Source organism: Lactuca virosa, chromosome 6, assembly GCF_052849685.1.
Source record: "Lactuca virosa cultivar CGN04683 chromosome 6, Lactuca_virosa_CGN04683_v6, whole genome shotgun sequence".
Taxonomy (NCBI): domain Eukaryota; kingdom Viridiplantae; phylum Streptophyta; class Magnoliopsida; order Asterales; family Asteraceae; genus Lactuca; species Lactuca virosa.
Window position 1 is genome coordinate 216,924,033 of NC_136431.1, and position 9,667 is coordinate 216,933,699.

The following is a 9,667-nucleotide window of genomic DNA, read 5'->3' on the forward strand; positions in this document are numbered from 1 at the left end:
TTTGAGAGTTGTTATGGGATCAACTCGCCGAGTCCATAAGTGGACTCGATGAGTCGAGTCGGGATTGCCCCGCGATTCGTGACCGGAGGAACCCGTCGAGTGGAAGGATGACTCGACGAGCCAAGAGAGGCTGGAAGGATTCAGAGGACCCGCATGGACTCGCCGAGTCGCCCTTGTGCACTCGACGATTCGGGTCAAAGTTTGACCGTTGACTTTCGTTGACTTTAGGGTTCTGGTCAAGATTGATTCAAGAGAGTTCAGAGAGGGGTAGAATGGCCTTCTACCCAATCTTTAGAGATGAGACTATGAGAGAATATTGATCGTGATGGGTTTTAGGTACAACAAATAAACTAGAAAACAATTCCTAAGTTCACATACAACCTACTTTGGATCTATGTTTTAACTATTGAACATACAACTTTGAATTGCAAAAACAAGAACCCTAGAGGAGAGAGGCTAATTTCGAAATTAACAAACTAGGGTTTAGGGTTTACATACCTTTCAATTGTTATAGCAAACAATTGATATTCCCTTGATCTTGATCTTGATCTTCTTGGAAGCTTTAGCACCACAAGTGTAATGCCTCTAATGGAATCACACCCAAACTAGCAAGAAGGAAAGTAGAAGAAGAGAGAGAGGAGGGAGTATGCAAAATCTCGGCCTTAGGTTTTCTTCAAAAGAAAGAGTCACCAAAAACATGAACCAGGAGGCTCCTTATATAGCTGAGGGATCTAGGGTTTAAGGGAAACCCTAGTTATCCTTTGCTTAGGGCCTAAGCAAACCCAAGGGCCTTATCCAAGCCCCTATGGACGAAATTATTAGGGTTTCCCCTAAAGATTTCGTCCACCCTCTTCCAAGGGGGTTCTAGAGCCTTCCACTCAACTATTAGATAATTGCAAACTAGTCCCTGCACCTTATAATTAATTCTTTTAACCCCAAAATCAATTCTGATTAATTTCTGGCTAACAATTAATTAAACATAATGATTTCTAATTAATATATTAATCCATTAACATATTAATAAACCATTTATATTAATTTATTAATCTTATAAATTAATATCTCTCCTTTCACAATTTCCTTGTCCAGTTGCTAGGTTGAGGGCAACCCAAAAGGACTGTGCTGCTATCAATTCAAGTACATACCAATTATAGTTAAGGGCTTAGACACCTAATCCAACAGTCTCCCACTTGGATAAGTCTGTAACTATAATTGCTAGTATGCCTTCTAAATTTGACCAGCAAATTGTAGCTTCCAAAAAGCTGCTGCCGAACTCTGACCCAGTCAGTTACGTGTCCTAAGATAAGTGATCATATAACCCTTCGTTCTGCTTGATATTCCCAGACAAAAGACATGGAATGTAATCAATCTGTTTGTCCAGAATCTATGTTTCCCGATTCTTGATTTGTGATGATGTAGGACTTCTAATCGAACACATCAATTTAGTCCTGGCTGGGCCCAGCACATAAGTCAACACCAAATCATCGAGGGGCCCACATATATCGCTTTTCCTGTTAGGGCAAAAGGAACGAATAAACGTTGACTCATATGATTGTATCTTTTACTCATCAAATTATGCATGACAATACGTTTTATAACACCAAGTTACTGATGCGTTTTCGTATCACCAATGCACAACCGACTTGTAAATTACAACTCATATATCTTCGTTTCAAGATTATAAGATATTATCGTCTCAGTATTACTCGTGATGAATTCCATGAAGTAATACTCTGAGCGAGGGTTTATCCAATACTCAAATCTGAATTTCTGAGTACTCATGAACATTGCAGCAATTCTATTGCCATGTCTATCCTTAGACAATCTGCAATCCAATTCATGACAGTCTTAATTCACTACTTACTTCCAAGAGTACGAGCGACTGTGGAGTTTGAATAATCTCATTATTCAGGAAGTAAAACATGCAAAAATGAAACACAATAATAAACAATTGACAAAAGGTAGTAGCCAAACTTATAAATAATACTTTATTATTTAATCACCAAAAGTCAATTACATTTACTTTGTTACAAGTTTCAATAACTAATCTAACTACTAAAACTAATATCATCTTTCAGTCCTATGCTTCGAGCATGCTGAATATGCTTAGCCCTACTCAGACCCTTTGTGAGAGGATCTGTTGGGTTATCTTCAGATGACACCCTCTTTACTATAAGATGGCCTTCTTCTACTCTATGTCTGATGAAATGGTACTTTCTGTCGATATGTCTGGTCTTACCATGATCTCTCGGTTCCTTTGTCAAGGCAACCGCTCCTTCATTATCGCAGAACAGTTCCATAGGCTCCTGGATGGTTGGAACAACTCCGAGATCCCCGATGAAGTTCCTCAACCAAGCTGCTTCTTTCGACGCTTCACTTGCTGCTATGTACTCTGATTCACAAGTAGAATCAGCCACCGTATTTTGCTTGGAACTCTTCCAAGTAACTGCTCCTTCATTCAGTAAAAACACCCAGCCTGACTGAGAACGGAAGTTATCTCTATCCGTCTGAAAGCTGGCATCACTGTAACCATCTACTCTCAAAGTATCACTGCCACCAAGCACAAGGACCCAGTCCTTTGTCCTTCGCAAATACTTGAGTATATTCTTAACTGCTACCCAATGAGCTCTACCTGGGTTTCCCTGATAGCGACTGACCATGCTCAAAGCAAATGCCACATCAGGGCGAGTACATGTCATAGCGTACATGATCGATCCGACAGCGGAAGCATAAGGTACACGATTCATGTCATCTATTTCAACATCTGTACTCGGACATTGAGTCTTACTCAATTTGGTATTGCTCTGGATAGGTAGCTCTCCCTTCTTGGAATTTTCTATACTAAACCTCTTTAGTACCTTATCCAAGTATGTGCTCTGACTAAGTCCAATTAGTCTCTTCTTTCTATCTCTCAATATTCTAATCCCAAGAATATAGGCAGCTTCTCCAAGGTCTTTCATGGCAAAACACTTTCCAAGCCAAGACTTAACTTCTTTCAAGGTTGGAACGTCGTTACCAATGAGTAATATGTCATCGACATACAACACCAGAAAAGTTACTATACTCCCACTAGCTTTGATATACACACAGAACTCATCTTCACTTCTAGAGAAACCAAATTCTTTGACTTTCTCATGGAAGCAAAGATTCCAACTGCGAGATGCTTGTTTCAATCCATAAATGGATTTCTCAAGCTTGCACACTCTATTAGGGAACTTTGCATCAACAAAACCCTCTGGCTGACTCATGTAAACATCTTCAACCAACTTCCCATTAAGGAAAGCAGTTTTGACATCCATCTGCCAGATTTCATAATCATGAAAGGCAGCTATGGCGAGCAATATCCTAATAGATTTAATCTTAGCCACTGGCGAGAAGGTTTCATCATAGTCAACCCCTGGGGTTTGAGTGAAACCTTTTGCAACCAGTCGAGCCTTGAATGTGTGTACATTTCCATCCATGTCTGTCTTCTTCTTGAAGATCCATTTGCACCCAACTGTCTTACGACCTGGTGCACTATCAACCAAATTCCAAACTTGGTTGTCATACATGGACTTAATCTCGCTGTCCATTGCCTCTTTCCACTTGGAAGCCTCTGGGCCTGCCATTGCTTCCTTATAAGTGACTGGTTCATCTAAGTTTACCAGTGTTCTGTCACTTATGAATGTGTCACCATCTGAAGTAATATGAAAACCATACAACTCAGGTGGCACACTCACCCTAGTGGATCTTCTAAGAGGTAATGAGTTATCGATTGGTTCAACAGGAACTGTTTCCTCTGGTTGAGTGCTAGTGTCATCTAAGGTTCCTTCATTGGCTGACTCTTGAATTTCTTCAAGGTCAATAGTGCTCCCACTGTCCTCTTTGAATATGAGCTCTCTTTCAAGAAAGACTCCTCTTCGTGCTACAAAGACCACGTTCTCACTAGGCCTGTAGAACAAATATCCAAAAGACTGCTTTGGGTAACCAATGAAAACACATTTCTCACTTCTAGCTGCTAGCTTGTCGTGAGTCTCTCGTCTTACGAAAGCTTCACAACCCCAGACTTTAATATGTGCTAACGAGGGAACTTTCCCTGTCCACATTTCGTGAGGTGTTTTGGCAACCTTCTTTGTAGGGACAAGATTGAGGATGTGGGCGGCTGTCTCTAAGGCATACCCCCAGAAGTGAATAGGAAGCGAAGCCCGACTCATCATAGAACGAACCATGTCTAACAAGGTTCGATTACGCCTCTCAGCTACACCATTTAACTGTGGTGTCCTAGGAGGAGTCAATTGTGAGACTATCCCACATTCTTTCAGATAGTCGTTAAACTCGATACTAAGATACTCCCCGCCTCTATCGGATCTAAGTATCTTTATCTTTCTGCCCAATTGATTTTCGACTTCATGCTTAAACTCTTTGAACTTTTCAAAAGTTTCTGACTTATGCTTGATCAAGTAGATATATCCATATCTGCTATAATCGTCAGTGAAAGTCACATAGAATCGATTAGCATCTCTTGTAGTTGATCTGAAGGGTCCACACACATCCGTGTGTATGAGATCCTACAGACCTTCACCTCTTTCACAAGACCCTGTGAATGGTGATTTTGTCATCTTTCCCAAAAGACAAGACTCACACATATCATCTGACTTTAGGTCAAATGATTCCAACACTCCATCCTTTTGGAGTTGGGCTATGCGTTTCTTGTTAATGTGTCCAAGACGACAATGCCACAAGCATGCCTTGTCTACACTATTAGACAAGTCAATATTAAGTACACTATTTCCTAGGCTATCAACACAAGTCACTGTTTCATACACACCATTACAAGGCAAAGCTTCAAACATAAAAACACCATTCTTATAAACAGAAATTGAACCATTCAAATCATTAAAAGAATATGTAAAACCTTGTCTGAACAATGCATGAAATGAAATAATGTTTCTCGTCATCTCAGACGAATAGCAACAATTTATTAAATCTAATCTAACATCATTACTAAGCAGAAGCTGATAAACTCCGATCTTGGTTACTGGTGAAGACTTTCTGTTTCCCATGATCAGGTTTATCCTTCCTCGCTCTATCTCCTCACTTTCCTTTAGACCCCGCAAATCAGAACAGATATGAAAACCACATCCTGTATCAAGGACCCATGAACGAGAAGATAATGAGTTATTAGCAGAAATAGTGTAAATACCTGCCGAAGATGGCTTCACTTTGCCATCCTTGATATCTTGCAGATATTGTGGGCAAGATCTCTTCCAATGCCCTTTTTGGTTGCAGTAAAAGCAAACTGCCTCTTTTGGATCAGAAACATGGGGAGTGGAACCATTGGGCTTAGCCTTTGGGCCATTACTAGATGACCCAGCTTGAGCCTTGCTCTTCCAGTTTTGCTTGGGAGGACCTTTCCTCTTTTTCCCCTTCCCTGTCCAATAGCCAAAACAGGGGCACTCGTAGGTGTGGAGGGTATACTTTTACCCTTCATCCCTGCCTCAGCTGTCTGCAACAAGTTGTGCAATTGGGCCAAGGTCTGCTCAGTATTGTTCAAATGGTAAGTTAGAATAAACTGACCATAACATTCAGGAAGTGAGTTCAAGACCATGTCAATGGCCAATTCCTCATCAAAGTGAATATTGAGCTTGACCAAACGCTCTATGTAGCGTTGCATTCTTTGCACATGTGACACTACCGACTCCCCATCCTTCATCTTGCAAGCCATGAGTGACTTGACTACTTCGAACTTTTCTTGACGAGCTCGCTTATGGTACTTTTCCATAAGGTCCTTGTTCATCTCGAAAGGCCAGTAGTCCTCATAGTACCTCTGCAGTTCTGGGGACATAGTTGCCACCATGATGCATGCCACTTTGGTAGCATCATCGTAATGTTTCTTGTAGGCAGCAAGATCTTCAGGAGTAGCTTCATTCTCATCAAGCTCTTTGAGCTCCTTTTCAAGAACATATTCTTTGTTCTCGAAACGAAGAGCCATCTTGATGTTGCGCATCCAATCGTTATAGTTTGAGCCATCCATAACGACTTTGGAGCATATATTGAGCAAAGAGAAGTTTTGGTTGGAGGAGGACGAAGCAGAAGTGTTTCCAGGAGTAGACATCTGAAAAGAAAGAAAGTTTTAGTTAGATTTCAAGATACCTTAATAGAATAACCCAAAGATATAATATCAAGGTTAGGATCCAACTATGAAGATTCACAACTTAGAAATGGGATGCCGAGATCCAAGTGCAAATTTCATAAAGGTAGGTGAATGACGATTCACCAATTCCACCATTAGACGAAACAAACGAAGTGAAATTCCTAATTCTTTTGAGATACATTGAAACTATTCAATGGCATGTTTTATTCTCAGATTATGCTCTTCTATTTGTGACTGGGATGCCGAGGATCACAAACAAGATGTGAATAACCATGCAAATGTGCTTGGTAACCTCATTGTCTTTATCATTAACTATTGATGTGCTGGTAAACCACACACGCTCCATAAAAATGACAATTATGAGATACCCATTACTACTCTTTATTAGTGCCTTTTAGTGTGCTGGTTAACCACACACGCTCCACTAACGACCAATAAAGCATAATGTGCAATTTCATGGATTAGCATACTTTTCACATTTTTCCTAAAGTAACTAGAGTTGGGATTTTGAAAATAATGTTCTAGTATTTTCTTTAATATCATTATACTTTTAATGAGAAGTAGTTGTCCTATCAAATCCGTTCTGCTAACGACCCTCCACTAATCAAGGAAGCGGTGGGTGAGAGTGGACACCCATTCAACTACCATTTTATAGGCAGTTTCCTTATACCCCCCTTATAGATTAGCTTCGTGAATGAGGCATACTAGCGATTTGACTGACCATGTTCTTATACATATATAATATTAAACTTTTAATTATAATATATATATAAGGTGTGTTTTAAAACATTTTAAAACTTCAAGGGTTTATAAATTTCGAAATTTAAGCTATTAAATTTAAATTTAAATAAACCAATTAACTAGATTTAATATTTATCTATTAATTAACTATTAATCAAATTATTAAATCTTGTAAGGATTATCTAATTAAATTAATCAATTAATTTAATCCTAATCCTTATCCCTCTAATTTCGAAAAATAGGGTAAGGATAATTATCCAATTAATCTAATTAAGTAACAATTATCCAAAAACAAGAAACCCTAGTTATCCTCTTAGCATATTTCGAAATTCATAAGGGAGGAGGCTAGGGTTTTCAAAACCCTAACCCTAATTTCGATTAGGGTTCTTTGGAGGCTAGGGTTTTCGAAAAAAACCCTTTGATCCAAAACCCTAGAAATCAAAAGATTGGCCTTTAGGGTTTAATAGCTATAAACCCTAATTTGCAATTCAACAATTGTAGCAATTCAATTTAAAACAACAATGGCTCTGATACCACTGATGGGTTTTAGGTACAACAAATAAACTAGAAAACAATTCCTAAGTTCACATACAACCTACTTTGGATCTATGTTTTAACTATTGAACATACAACTTTGAATTGCAAAAACAAGAACCCTAGAGGAGAGAGGATAATTTCGAAATTAACAAACTAGGGTTTAGGGTTTACATACCTTTCAATTGTTATAGCAAACAATTGATATTCCCTTGATCTTGATCTTGATCTTCTTGGAAGCTTTAGCACCACAAGTGTAATGCCTCTAATGGAATCACACCCAAACTAGCAAGAAGGAAAGTAGAAGAAGAGAGAGAGGAGGGAGTATGCAAAATCTCGGCCTTAGGTTTTCTTCAAAAGAAAGAGTCACCAAAAACATGAACCAGGAGGCTCCTTATATAGCTGAGGGATCTAGGGTTTAAGGGAAACCCTAGTTATCCTTTGCTTAGGGCCTAAGCAAACCCAAGGGCCTTATCCAAGCCCCTATGGACGAAATTATTAGGGTTTCCCCTAAATATTTCGTCCACCCTCTTCCAAGGGGGTTCTAGAGCCTTCCACTCAACTATTAGATAATTGCAAACTAGTCCCTGCACCTTATAATTAATTCTTTTAACCCCAAAATCAATTCTGATTAATTTCTGGCTAACAATTAATTAAACATAATGATTTCTAATTAATATATTAATCCATTAACATATTAATAAACCATTTATATTAATTTATTAATCTTATAAATTAATATCTCTCCTTTCACAATTTCCTTGTCCAGTTGCTAGGTTGAGGGCAACCCAAAAGGACTGTGCTGCTATCAATTCAAGTACATACCAATTATAGTTAAGGGCTTAGACACCTAATCCAACAGTCTCCCACTTGGATAAGTCTGTAACTATAATTGCTAGTATGCCTTCTAAATTTGACCAGCAAATTGTAGCTTCCAAAAAGCTGCTGCCGAACTCTGACCCAGTCAGTTACGTGTCCTAAGATAAGTGATCATATAACCCTTCGTTCTGCTTGATATTCCCAGACAAAAGACATGGAATGTAATCAATATGGAACCTTAGCATGGCTTAAAAAGCATCTGTTTGGATGAAGGACTGAAGGGACTTGGCGAGTTGCATGGTCAACTCGGCGAGTCCGATGAAGATTGTCGTGGACTCGGCGAGTCAGATGAGGGACTCGGCGAGTCAGCGGCTAGGGTTTTCCCAATCTTTGGACACGTATGGACTTGGCGAGTTGCAAGGGAAGCTCGACGAGTCGGCCAAAGAGTTTACGACCGCAGACCTTAGGAACTCGACGAGTCACTCTCGTGACTCGGCGAATTGGGGAGTTATACAAGGAACTCGACAAGTAGCTGAGGGTGCTCGACTAGTTGAGGTCAACATGGACTGTTGACCTAGACCGATGACTTTGACTTTGACCAAGGGTTGACCAGCTGACTTCTGGGGACATTTTGGGAAATTGGAAATTTACAAGCATGGTTCTATGGTGAATATAGGTAGAGTTGTGCCGGTGATCTGAGAGTTTGAGTTTATCTTTGAGTCGACAGTGTGAGGTGAGTTATCCTCACTATATCAATGGGTCTAAGGCACCAAGGTCGGCCCTTTATGGATTGTATTCAGTTATGACATGATATGTTTATTGATCACATCTTGGTAGTTAGGATGGTGATATGCTTATGCTTAGTGGTCTGGTTAGGTCAGTGTCCTGGTTATAGGATGATGCTATGTTAGTGACCGGTTAGGTTTGTATCTCGGTTATTGGGATATTTCCATGATTAGTGATCTGTTAGATCGGTTTGACTGTTATATGATATGAGCTAGCGTATGATATTTATGTGCACATGTTTGTTTCGTTGGGGGTTGGGTTGAGGCGGTCCTGCTTTGTGGTGTAGGCCAACATACCCGGCGAGCGGTCCGGATAGGCTGTAGGCCCTGCGAGGCGGTCCAGTTATGTCGAAGGCTCGGGAGCGGTCCAGATAGGTTGTAGGCCCTGCGAGGTAGTCCAGTCAGGCTAAAGGCTCATTATGCGTGCTGTTCTGTATTTGTTGATATGATATGATTATGGTTATATGAGTTGGTATTTTGGGGGTAACTCACTAAGCTTTCAGGCTTACAATTTCAGTTTATTGTTTCAGGTACATTAGGGGATCGCGACAAGGCAAAGGCGTGATCGTACAACTCCTCCTGTTTTGTTTATGTTTCTGGGAAAACTCTGATATGATACATTTTGAAAACAAGTTTGTAATGATTTAATGGTTTT